We start from the raw sequence: 12,956 nt of genomic DNA, 5'->3' as shown, positions 1-12,956 counted from the left end.
GAGCTCACATGGGGCGGGAATTAGTTTGTGTTCCCATCAGGCAGAGTAGAAAGACTTCATAATACACGGGGTATTGAGTACAGTCCTCAGAAGGTTAAGGCCTTAGCAGAGGTCTACATTAACCTTGGACTAACAGCTACTCTGTATGTGTCCTAAGAATCTTAAAAGCAAGCCTCAGAAGTATACATCTCACGCCAAGTATGTTAGCTATGTTCCAGAACAAAGTCCAACACTACTTAGAAGAATGCAACAAACTCCTCCACCAAACAACGGAAAATGCACAATGTCTAGCTTCTAATCAAACTACAGGCCGATGTCCCTCCTGAACACAGCGGCAAAAGTTTTAAGCAAAGTTTTAGCAAATCAAATTCAACAATGTATAAAAAGGATAATATATTATGATGAGTGGGATTTATCTCAGGAATGCAAAGTTGGTTTAATGTTTAGAAACCAATCAATTGAATTCACCATATTAACATACGAAAAAAGGAAACCATAGGATTATTTTAATAGATGTAGAAAAACTGTTTGACAAAATCCAACATCCATTCCTGATTAAAAAAACTTTCAGAAAATTAGGAATAGAAGGAAAGTTCCTCTGTCTGATGAAGAATGTCTAGAAACAAGGAATTCCTTGGTGGTCTAATGGTTAGGACTCATTGCTTTCACTGCCCTGGGCCTGTGTTCAATCCCTTGTTGGAGAATTAAGATCCTGTAAGCCTGAGCAGTACAGCCAAAAAAAAATCTAGGAACAAACAAACAACAACAAAAGGGCACGCAAAGTAGAAAAATATGACCCACAATCTGGAGAAAAATCAATCAGTAGAAAGACTCAGAAATGAAGTGATGAAATAATTAGCAGAGGAAGACACTGAAGAGATAATATAAATGTGCCTCACTCATATGCCTCATGTATTCAAGAAGGTAGAGAAACAGACAAACATGAACAAGAGAGAAACAGAGTTTATTAAAAAAAATCCAACTGTCATGTCCAAAAATGAGAAACCAGTTCAGTTCATTTCAGTCACTCAGCTGTGTTTGACTCTTTGCGACCCCATGGACTGCAGCACGCCAGGCTTCCCTGTCCATTACCAGCCCCCAGAGCTTGCTCAAATTCACGTCCATCGAGTCGGTGAGGTCATCCGACATGGGATGGTGATGGGACCAGATGCCATGATCTTAGTTTTCTGAATGTTCAGTTTTAAGCCAACCTTTTCACTCTCCTCTTTCACTTTCATCAAGAGGCTCTTTAGTTCTTCGGTTTCTGCCATAATGGTGGTGTCATCTGTGTATCTGAGGTTATTGATATTTCTCCTGGCAATCTTGATTCCAGCTTGTGCTTCATCATTTTAAGTGAAAAATATAATATCTTAAATTAAAAAATACATTGAATGTGACTAAGAACAGTTTAGACATTGTAGAAGAAGTTACCAGTGAATATGCAGATATACCAGTTTAAAAAAATCCAAACTGAAGCTCAGAGAAAAAATAAGAGGTGAAAAAACATAAATAGACCACCAGCGACATTTGAATACTGTCAAGTCATCTAACATGTGAGAAACTGAAGACTCAGATTGGGACAGGGAAATAAAAATATATATGTTTGGAGAAATAATTATAACTTTCTTTTCAAATTTGATGAAAACTAGAAACAACAGATAAGTAAATAAATAAATATTTTTTTAAAAAGACATTATAAAATGACACAAAAGTCAGTGATTTTTATATTTTTTGTCATCATAGAAAAAGCATAGCTCAGCATACACACACAGACATGTTTTTGGCTTTAAGGAAGATATATTTTGTCAGCCGAGGAAGCTGGAACTTATTTTACATAATGGATTGTTAGCTTTATTTGCAGCTTTTAACTATCAGGATATGGAAGTGGGAGGGGGTCTCCTTTGCACTCTTGCCCCGGCTGCAAACATAAAGGCAGGGCTGTGTCTGGTACATGATAGACCCCAGACCTCACCAAAGTGGTGTGGCCCCAGAACCCAAGTGCTCCCCACTGCCCCACGCTGCCTGCTTGCAGAGAATGGGGAGGGTATTGGGGAAGAGTAAAGCCTAACTACATAGACCAGGGAACTCTACTCCTTACTCCACAATCACCTATGTGGGAGAAGAATCTAAAAAAAGAGTGGATATTTGTATATGTATAGCTGGGTCACTCTGCTGTAGAGCAGAAATCAACACAACATTGTAAAGCAACTAAGCTCCAGTAAAAATTAATTAAAAAAAATAAACAAAATACCGTATCAAAAAAAAAAAATAAATAAAGTGACTCCTACCATATTTCAATAGGGAAAAAAGAATGAAGCACAGAGAAGTTTCTGGAAGAGGCCAGTTAAGATGAAAAGGAACGTCTGTGGGAGTGGAATTTAATGTTAAGGAGGAAAGCTTGAGGGGTGAAGGAGGTAAGAGCGATGAGGGTGCTGGGGGCTTTTCTTTTGGGGTGGGGGGGACAACGGACTCACCAGTAGTCGGGTTATCAGGTGAGAAACTAGCCTGAGCTGCGAGGCCCTTGGGCTCTTGATCTCTCCTTTGAGAAGACTCTCTTTACTTCAGCCAATGCCCTATTACCCTCAGGAATGGAAAGCCAGCCCACTTGGCAATTGTAAAAATAAACGCAGGGGGAAACAAAGCCACATACTACGTTCTGTCGAGATATTGTGCCTGCCAGATACCGCTAATGCCGGGCCAGAGATAGCTAGTCTGATAGAAACGTTATTAGACACAGGCTAGCACTAAGCTGACATCTTTCTCTTTGATGGTATCAAAAGGATTAAAAAGGACTCAAAATGCAATTACTTTTTGCCATCAAGTCATCTCTGGGACACCAGTGATACAGCCCCCATTGTCTGCGAAGCATTGCTCTGGGCCAGACTCCAGACAGTGCTAATCCGAGTGGTCAAACCGAACTTCCCCACCTGCCACTGACCTACTGTTACGTGCTGGTAGCCTGTCTCCAAAGACAGCCCCTGACAATCTCCCCCATCCCTGTGCCACGTCCCTCCTCCTACCAGGAGACGCAGGCCATCTCCCCTCCCTGTGGGTCTGGGCTGGCCTTGGGAACTCGCCTTGACCAATAGCATGCACCAGAAGGGAAGGTGTGCCAATTTCAGCCTAAGTGTTAACTGATCGTGTTTGCCTGGACTCCTTGGAGCTCTGGACTGCGAGGGAGACACCCACCCAGCTGGAGAAGGAGGTCCAGCCGCCCCAGTGAAACTGCCAGCTGAATGCAGCCAAGTGAGTGAGCCCACCACCACCATGAGGCGCACAGGTCCCCCCAGCTGAGCCCCCAGCATCGTGAGAGATAGCAAGTAGCTGCTGTTTTAAGTCACCACGTTTTGGAGCAGTTTTTACACAGCAACAGGCACCTGATTGTATGCCAAGCACCACCAACAGCCTTACACGTGTTATGTTTAATCCTCACAATGTTCCTGGGAGAATGGTACCTTTCACTCCATTTAACAGATGGGAAAACGCAGGCTCAGAAAGGTGATGTCACCAAGCCCATGGTTTCATAGCTATTAATAGAAAAGTGCTGGAGTGTAGACTGGACCTTGTGTGTCTGACTCCAAGATGGGCGAGGCAAGAGGATGGTGGGGAGACCAGGAGGGATCCTGTATTCCCATGCCAGCGGGGAGAGAGAGATGCCGTCCAATTTGCCCTGGTCCAGGACCCTCCTGGTACCCCAGCCAGAGCGCAGCAGGCTGAGGAGGGCAGTGCAAGATGGAACAGGAGGCCAGGTTTTGCAATGAGGGCTAATGCTGGGAGAAAGGGGCTCCACGGCCACCAACTTTAAAAAAATTTTTTTATTAATTTGGCTGAGCCAGGTCTTATATATATATAATTGTATGTATGTATGTATTTTGGCTGTGCTGGCTCTTTGCTGCTGCCCGGGCTTTTTCTAATTGTGGAGAGTGGGGGCTACTCTTCGTTGCAGCACACAGGCTCCTCGTAGCGGTGGCTTCTCTTGTCGTGGAACGTGGATTCTAGGGCCCGTGGGCTCAGTAGTTATGCTTCCCAGGCTCTAGAGCACAGGCTCAATAGTTATGGTGCTCGGGCTTGGCTGCTCCGAGGCATGTGGGATCTTCCTGGATCAGGGATCAGACCCATGTTCCCTGCATGGGCAGGCAGATTCTTTTACCACTGAGCCACCAGGGAAGCCCTGCATCAGGTCTTAGTTGTGGCATACCAACTCCTAGTTGTGGCATGTGGGATTTATTTCCTTGACCAGGGATGGAACCGGGCCTCCTGAATTGAGAGTTTGGGGTCTTAGCCATTGGACCACCAGAGAAGTCCTGAGCCACCAGCTCTTTGACCCAGACAGATTCCCAGCCCCCTACACTGCCTGGGCCACCACTAGACTTCACATGATCCCAACTGGATCTTATCTCTGAAAAAGATCACCTGGCTTGTCCAGCTCGCTAACCTGGGGACCCATGTAGCCAGCCTCCTGACACCCAGGGTCTGCTCTGTGATGGATACGGGGCTGCCCATGGTGGGCATTTCCCTGGCACAGGACTCCCTCCTGCCTACCTACCAGCATCCCCCTGAATAGTCTTCCCGAGTCACAAGCTGAAATGAAATTTCCCTCCCCTCTTGCTTCTCGATGCTTAGATGGATGAGAGGGTACATTGACAAGACTAGTATCTCCTCAGGCCTGTAGAACCCGCACCAGCGTTCAGAGCTGGGTAGCCAAGAGTCCCTCCGGGCCTCAGTTTGTGTGAATTTACTAACAGACAGGCATTCACTGGAGCCCTGGGAAGAGAAGGACACTTCTGTGCAGTAGCCTGGGACAGAGGGAGAGGTGAGAGGGATGACGTGAAATCACCAGAGGGCACCGTGGAGCGTCACTCTCCACCTCCGGTCCACCCTTCTCTGGAGAAGTCACGGAGCTGAAAGCCAGACCTTGCTGACAATAGGGATCTGGGTGAAAGCTGATTTCCACCTAACGTGGATGTGCGTGCGTGCTAAGTCTCTTCTGTCGTGTCTGACTCTGTGCGACCCTAGGGACTGCAGCTCGCCAGGCTCCTCTTTCCTGGGATTCTCTAGGCTAGAACACTGGAGTGGGTTGCTGTGACCTTCTCTAAGGGATCTTCCCCACCAAGGGATTGAACCTGTGTCTCTTACATCCACCTGCACTGGCAGGCGGGTTATCTACCGCTGCAGCCACCTGGGAATCCCGACGTGGATGTACTGGGTGGTATTTGGAAGCAGCAGTGAGCGCCCTTTGGGGCTGCTTTTGCTCCCGGAAAACACGGAGATGTGCTGTTTTTCTGCTGCAGCATCCCAGGGGCCATTCTGTAACTTGGCAGCAGCAGTAGCATCATGCTGATCCCTGTATGGCAAGCCATGGTATGATCTGGAGCTCTGAGCATCAGTGGGGTCTCAGAGGGAGAAGCCCCTGGTGGGTCCCAGGTGGTCGCCTCCCCTTCTGGGAGATGCTGCCATTCTCCTGGCTTGGCCAGGCCACGGCGTTCCAGTAGGAATCACTTCTACCTCTGCCCGGGTGCTGTCTCCCCTCTTCCTGTTGCCTCTCCTCCCTCTTTAAATCCTCTCCCCACGAGAGCTGCTCAGTTTTCAAACTGTCACTGATTCTGCAGATTCGAAGACAGCCCCTGGGCTTGCAGGAGGATGGACAGAGAATCCAGAGGTTGACAGGGTAGCCTGGGAACTGTCACTCACCACCTGAGCCCTAGGGAACATCCCCTTTCTTTTTGGGGCTTCAGTTTTCTAACCTGTAAAACGATCAGGTTGAAATGAAAGTCTCCTCCCAGCTTGAACCTACGATGATTCAGTCCACAAGCATGTGGTCTGCTGTCTGACACGTACTGGGCTGGGTGCTGGTTTTTGTAAAGCTCGCCTTCTGGGAGACAGGCAGGTGAATAAGCATGAAATTAGACCAGAGAGGATTACGTGCTGCGCCATGGTTGAAAAGATGGAGCTCTATCAGCCTTGTAAAGAAAGCAGCAGTGACCTGGCTCTCTGGCCCCCACTGCCACCCCCTCAGCCCACCCCCAACTCCCCAGGCACAGGCACTGTCAATTCTTTTAGATGATTCCTTTGAGTTTTAGCATCGCACATTTCTGTAGAAGAGACTTGCATCACTAGTTTTTGACTTTTCAGTATTAGGTGCCAGTTAAGTTGTTACTTAATTTTTTTTTAAGTTTTTTTTTTTTCCAGTGTGGATCTTTAAGTTTTTGTTGAATTTGTTGCAATCTTGCTTCTGTTTTATGTTTTAGCTTCTTGGCTGGGAGTCATGAGAGATCTTAGCTCCCTGACCAAGGATCGAACCCGCACCCCTTGCATTGGAAGGTGAAATCTTAACCACTGGACTGCAGGGAAGTCCCTAAGTTTTCACTTTATAAGATGTAGATTAAATTTTCTTTTATCCACCCTCCCCATTAAAACCTTCGCCTAGAACCCCTGCTTGTCTCCCCCATTCTCCCAATATGGTTATATCATCCTCTTGGTTGGATGGAAACTCAATGTCTTCACTTTTTAAAATTAAATTTAATTTTTTTGGCCGCACCTCACAGCCTGTGGGATCTTAACTCCCCAGTCGGGGGAATTGAACCTGGGCCCCCTGCAACAGAAGCTCATAGTCTTAACCACTGGGCCACCAGGGAAGTCCCATCAATGTCTTCATCTTTATGACTAATTGTTATTTATAGCTAAACCACGTAGTATATTATTAATATTATTTCAACATTTGTTCTCTATGGAGTGAGCTTCTCTTTTTAAAATTTGCTTTGTTTTCCTTATCCATGTTAGTGATTCAGTCCCCAAATCTTGCCCGATAGTATAGATCTCATCTCAATAAGTCCAAGTTTTAGGCATTCTGTGCATTTCATCTTCTTGAAGAAATTGCTCCCAGAGCCCTTTCACTTCTGCAGGAGGACCTACTGGCTGTCTATTTCAGGCACTGATCCTAATCTCTCTCTTCTGCTGGTTTTCTGATGTCTTTGTCTTGTGTTTGCAGAGGGAACACACTCTCCACCCTCCCACTGTGAGACACGGTCAATGGAAGTTGTAATTTGGGGAGAATTTGCATGTCTTGGCCTGTTTGTGTTTTACACTTAATAGTTAAGCAGGGTATGGAATTTTAGGTTGGAAAAAATCTTCCCTTAGAACTTTGAAGGCAAAACTCCCTCATGTTCTATGACAGTTCTCTTAAACAACCAATGCTGTTTTGAGTCCTGATCCTTTCATGTGATTCAGTTTTCTTTCTAGAAGTTTGTAATATCTTCTCTTTGTCAGCAGTGTTCTCAAATTCCATGATGTTGTGCTTTGGTCAGGGGAGATTTTTATATGCTCTTTGGCCTATTCAGTTTGGAAACTCATGTCCATCAATTCTGGGAAATGCTCTTGAAGTAATTTTTTTTTTTTTTTTTAATTGGAAAGTAGGATTTATTGGTGGGCGTAAGCAGGGGACAGTGCCGTGACTCTCATGAACACAAGGGCCACCATTTGTTCTGAGGGCCACGATTGGGGATATATTTGACCCCACACCCATCTGGGATGAACTGCTTTTCTGCCAGCGTGTTTTCAAATTCATCTGCTTTAAACTTAGTAAATCCCCGCTTCTTGGAGATATGGATTTTCAGGTGTCCAGGAAACTTTCCCGTGGCTCTGCAGAGGACCTCAATCACAGGCTTCCTGTTCTGCAGCTTGGTGAGATTGGACATCGTGACTTGGGCAGTGTGGACCCTGGACACTGTGCCCTGGGGCTCTCCAAAGGCATCTTGCATACCTGTCAGGAGTCTATCACTCTAGCACAGGACAACATCTTGTTGATGCAGGTGACATAGAAGGGGTGGAGCTGCACTCGGATGTGAAAACAATCTTTGCCACAGCTTTTCACCATGTACTTGTTGGCACAAATATGGGCAGCCTCCAGGGCTTTAGAGGAGAACTGCTGATACACATCCGATACCATGTGGCCACAGAGTAGGAACTCATCCACTTTTGCCTTCTTCTGCCCCAGGTCAGTGATACTAATCTTAGCATCAGGGACACTTTGGCAGAAGCAGAAGGGAGATTTTGGGTATGACTTTTTCTTACAATACCTGTAACACCAGGCAGGGCGGATTGTCTGTGGCCTGCTGAAGGGAAAGAGCTCTTGAAATAATTTTTAAGGGATTTTTCTCTTCTCTGTTTTTTTTTTCCCCTGTTTTCCTTCTTTGATTTTCTTTCTTTGTTTGCTACAGTTTGGGAGGATATCTTTAACTTCCAGTCTTCCTGTTTAATTTTCATTCCTGTTATATTTTAAATCTCTGAGACCTTATTTTGTTCCCTGAATGTTCATTTTTATAGCATCTTATTCTGATCTCATGGTTGCAATATCATTTTCTCTGAGAATAAATAATTTTTAAAAAAGTTTCCTTCTGTCTGCACAATGGTATCCTCCAAATTGTTTTCATCTGTTTGTTTTGATCTCTGTTTTTCATATTAGATGCTTTCCTCATGTGTCTGTGAATCTTTGGGTTCCTGTTGAAGAAAGCAACTCTAAAAGCTTTGCGACTGTGGGCGGGCCTTTGCTGCCTCCGCCCTTGAGAAACCCTTGAGGACTTCCTTGGTGGTACAGTGGTTAAGCATCGCCGGCAAATGCAAGGGACATGGGTTTAACCCTGGTCTGGGACGATCCCACATGCTGTGGGGCAACAAAGTCCATGTGCCACAGCTACTAAAGCCCATGGGCCTAGAGCCTGTGCTCCACAACAAGAGAAGCCCGTGCACTGCAACGAAGAGTAGCCCCTGCTCGCTGCAGCTGGAGAAAAGTCCTCGAGTAGCAACGAAGACCCAGGGCAACCAGAACTAAATAGATAAATAAATACATTTTAAAAAACACTAAAAAAAAATGTCCCTCTTGATGTCAGAGTCTCACGCACTCCCCCTGTCATGACCCTGCCTCTCCTACATCTGTGTTCCCCAGCCTAAAGACTCTCCGTCTTACTCACTCTAGAATATGCATCTCCCATCACCTGCGATGATACCGGCAGGGAAAGGGACTGACCTGCACAGAGTAAGGGAGGGGATTTGGAGGACTAACTGCTCCTTAAATTGACTTTTAGCTTGTTTGCTTTTTTTTTTTTTAACAGACTTTATTTTTTAAAGATTTTTTTGATGGGGACCATTTTCAAAGTCTTCATTGAATTTGTTACACTATTGCTTCTGTTTTATGGTTTTTGGCCTTTGGGCCAGGAAGGATGTGGAATCTTAGTTCCCAGACCAGGGACTGAACCCACACTCCCTGCACTGGAAGGCGAAGTCTTAAACCACTGGATTGCCAGGGAAGTCCATAGACTTAATTTCTTTTTAGAGAAGTTTTAGGTTCACAGAAAAGTTGAGTGGAAAGTAGTGAGTTCCCGTACACCCCCTGCTCTCCTGCCCACACACGCACAGCCTCCCTTACCATCAACATTCTCACCCCAGGGGACATTTGTTACAGTGGATGAACCTACACGGACACACCATTGTCCCCAAAGTCCATAGTTTACATGAGTGTTCACCCTGGGTGTTGAACATTCTATGGGTTTGGACAAATGTGTAAAGGCACGTACTTGCCATATAGTTTCACATTATTTTCACTGCCCTAAAAATCCTGTGCTCCATCTATTCATCCTTCCTTCCTCCCAACCCCTGACAACCGCTTCCGTTTTACTTTTTAAAATTCACCCTTATCCCTGCTTCTGGAAGTAACCCATGCCAATCTAGCCCGGACTGAGTTGGGGAGTGGGGTTGCTTCTCAGCTGCCCTCACCTCTGGCTGAGGACTCAGCTTTCTCTGCCCATCCTCTCTCCAGCTTCCAAAACTTGTTGCTGTTGTCTCCTCCCTTGTTCTACTGGTTTCTACGAATCTACACTTTAAGAACAAGTCCCTCTGTGTAGTTTAGCAGGGCTTCAGGAGGAAAATGCATGAGCTCAACTTGCCACCTCTAATTAGAGGTGCTCCAGTTGAAATCTCTGTGGTCACCTCAAGTTCAACTTGACCCAGACCACTCCCCCATCCTCTTCTGCAAAATAAGGTTCTGATTCTCTGTAGGTCCTGATTTCTGCCAGTGGCTCCGGCTGCTCTGTTACCTACGGTTTAACACCCCAGGGTCCTCTCTGCCCCTTTGTCCCCTTTGCCTCCTGTTTGTGGGCACTCTCCCCTTATCTCTTCCTCTGCGGTCCCTACCGATTCCCCTCCTCTGTTTGAAGCAGCCACCGAGATCCGGCCTCTCATACCCAGGCCTGAATGAACAGCCTGTTAGTGATCTTCAAGTATTTTCCCTTCACATCTAATCTACGAAATGTCTTCAAACAAATAAACTTGCCACAGTCATGTCACTCATGGCCCCCAAATATTTTGTCTAGAGCAACAAGTCCCAGTTTCTGAGTAGGCAGGCGAGTTTCCACAATATGACTCCTATATCTGCCTCTCCCAGCCTGTTTCTCCTGCTGAGACCACTGGGCCTGGTTACAGCCACTCTGAACACACCGGTCCCTTCCCGACCCTGATCCCTCTGCATGCACACCTCCCAAGACTCATTGTAAATGCTGCCTCTGACACTGAGCTCCCTGAGTTACCCCAGAAATTGCCCACACCCTCTTCTAGGTTTCCAACCTTGAATCAAAAAGTCGTATTGCCATTTTTGGCTGACATCTGTCCTCCTTTGGGGTTGTTTGAGGGGAGGGACTGGGTCTTCTCCATCCTGTACATTCAGGGCTTAGTTCTGTATCTCACATGCATTAAGTTCTCAATAAATGTTGAATGTGTGAGTGATTGACTTTATAGTTACATTTCATTATTTGTCTGTGTCTATTCTTTTCTATGCTGCTGCCTTCATTGTCACCATATTAATAACACTTTGATAGGAAGATTGTTTAAATAATTAAACTCCTTGAAAGTGTCATTAGAAGGACCTTCTTTGTACCAAAGAGTGCTCACAGCAAAACAGAAAAGAGCATGTTCTTTTGCACGCTGTCTTAACTTGATTTATTATTTCACTCCTTTACGTATCTGTCTTTCTTCCCTAACTGTTCTGTCTGCCCTGCAAGGGCAGGGTCTGTGCTTAGCTATTCCTTCCAGCATTCCTCATGGCACTCGACACCAGCCTGGATAGAGAGCAGGGCTTCCGTAAAGATTTGTAGATCGACTTACGTGTGCTCCAAGGTGTGGGGAGGATCAGAGGGATGGTCTGGGGTGACTGACTTTCTGGTGTGGAAGCAAAATCAGATAGCCAAGCTGGGCTTGGGTCAGGCCTGGGGGGAGGGTGATGGTGAGGACCAGCATGGACCGTGGGAGAAGGCGTCTGAGAACAGCCCATCATGGCCAAGTGTTCTTTGGGAAGCAGGGAGAAGAGCAGAATGAGGAAGAGGGGAGATGGAGGAGAGGAATGTGTGTGGACAGAGGGGTGGGTGGGTGAGGGTGGCCAGCACAGAGGGGCAGGGGCGAAGGGGGTGGGCAGGCCCTCAGGGTCAAGGCCTCAGGGTGATGTCTTGGCTCCAGGCGCTGACCAGCCCCCTGCCCCACCTCCACTTCCCTACTTCTCTTTCACCTCCACGTCGGGTGTCAGAGCCAACTTCACCTTCACCTTCACTAGGCTGGGTCTCCCCTCCTTTGGATCAGCATCACCAGGTCCAGGCCAGGGCCTCTGCTCCCTCTCTCCCCCATGACTGTGTCCAGACTCCCCCTCCCGGAGCAGACCCCAGCCCTCCTCCTGAGCAGCTGAGCCCGAGCCCTGGGGGAGATAACAAGGACGGGGTATGAGAGGCGCCTAGTCTGATGGACAAGGGCGGGTCCTCATGGGAGAGTCACGCTGAACCTCTGCTGCCCTCTCCTACCCCCACTTAAATATGTATCAAAACCCACAACATCAATACAGTCAAGAAAACAGATAGCAAAACCTTTTCTTGACATGCCAAGTCTATTCCCTTCCCCGCTGGGGTCCTCACTTCCCTCTCCCTCTGCTGCTAAACTCGGTGAAGAGAGAGTTTACACCCCTGCCTCCCTTTCCGCTCCATACATGGCCTCCTTAACACAACTCCCTTCTCTCAGAGTAGATGCTCTCCTAGGGAGCCAGGGGCTTCCTGTTGCCCAGTCCGTGGTGGCGATGGTAGTGGTTGAGCAGGGGTGGTTCTTCCAGGCTTTGCCCTCCCTGAACACCTCAGCCCCGCCCTGCAGAGCCCCTGCCTGGGCCTCAGGCTGCCCTCTCACCTGGCTCGCCTCCCTGATTGCCTCCTCCATCTCTGCCTTCCTTCCCAGCCACGTTTCTTGGCCCACCACCAGATGTGGGCCCAGATGGATCAGTACTTCAGCAAGTTTCATCTCTCCAGCCCCTCTGTGCAGGTCCAGCTTGTTTGTCCTGCCCCTCCCTGCAGGCCCAGCTGAATGACAGACCTCTTCCTTGGCCCTATCTTGAGCCCAGAGGGGCTGAAGGAGTGAGATTTCTTCCTTTGGCCCAGGACCCAATCCTTGGAATCGTTCTTTTGTTTTTAAATGAAATAATCCAGCCACACAAAAGTATCAGGAATAACGGGATGAACCCCTGTGTTCCTACAAGCCGGCTCAAGAATAAATATTATTGATATACTTGAAGCCCCTTGAGTACCCTTTCTCATGGCATCTTCCCTTTCCCAGAGAGGCAACCACCATCCTGAGTTTGTTATTTATCATTCCTACAAATTCTTTAAATGTTCATGACATGTATATGTGGCTTACACATGCATGGCTTCAAAGCACCGTGTAACCAGCAGCGCTGTGTATCTTTCTTCCATTTTCCCCCTCAAATGTACCCTGCTTATGACAAGTTGCGCTGTGGACTCCTTTTCTCCACAGTCTAATATTCCACTGTGAAAATGTGCCACACTTGACCTCCTCCCTCTCCCATAAACAGACATTTCAGATACACCAGCTGAGGTCATTTTGGACCTTTCTTCTCTCATGCAGCTACCTGGTCCCAGCTT

The 12,956-nt window shown here is 47.0% G+C and overlaps 1 pseudogene; it reads right to left on the bottom strand.

Moving 5' to 3' along the window:
- Nucleotides 1–7,454: 7,454 nt before the first annotated feature.
- LOC122697716 lies at nt 7,455–12,237 on the bottom strand (annotated as a pseudogene).
- Nucleotides 12,238–12,956: the final 719 nt, after the last annotated feature.

This window comes from Cervus elaphus, chromosome 7, assembly GCF_910594005.1.
Source record: "Cervus elaphus chromosome 7, mCerEla1.1, whole genome shotgun sequence".
Classification (NCBI taxonomy): Eukaryota; Metazoa; Chordata; class Mammalia; order Artiodactyla; family Cervidae; genus Cervus; species Cervus elaphus.
The sequence above is the reverse complement of the archived record's forward strand: the minus strand, read 5'-3'. Positions and strand labels throughout refer to the sequence as shown.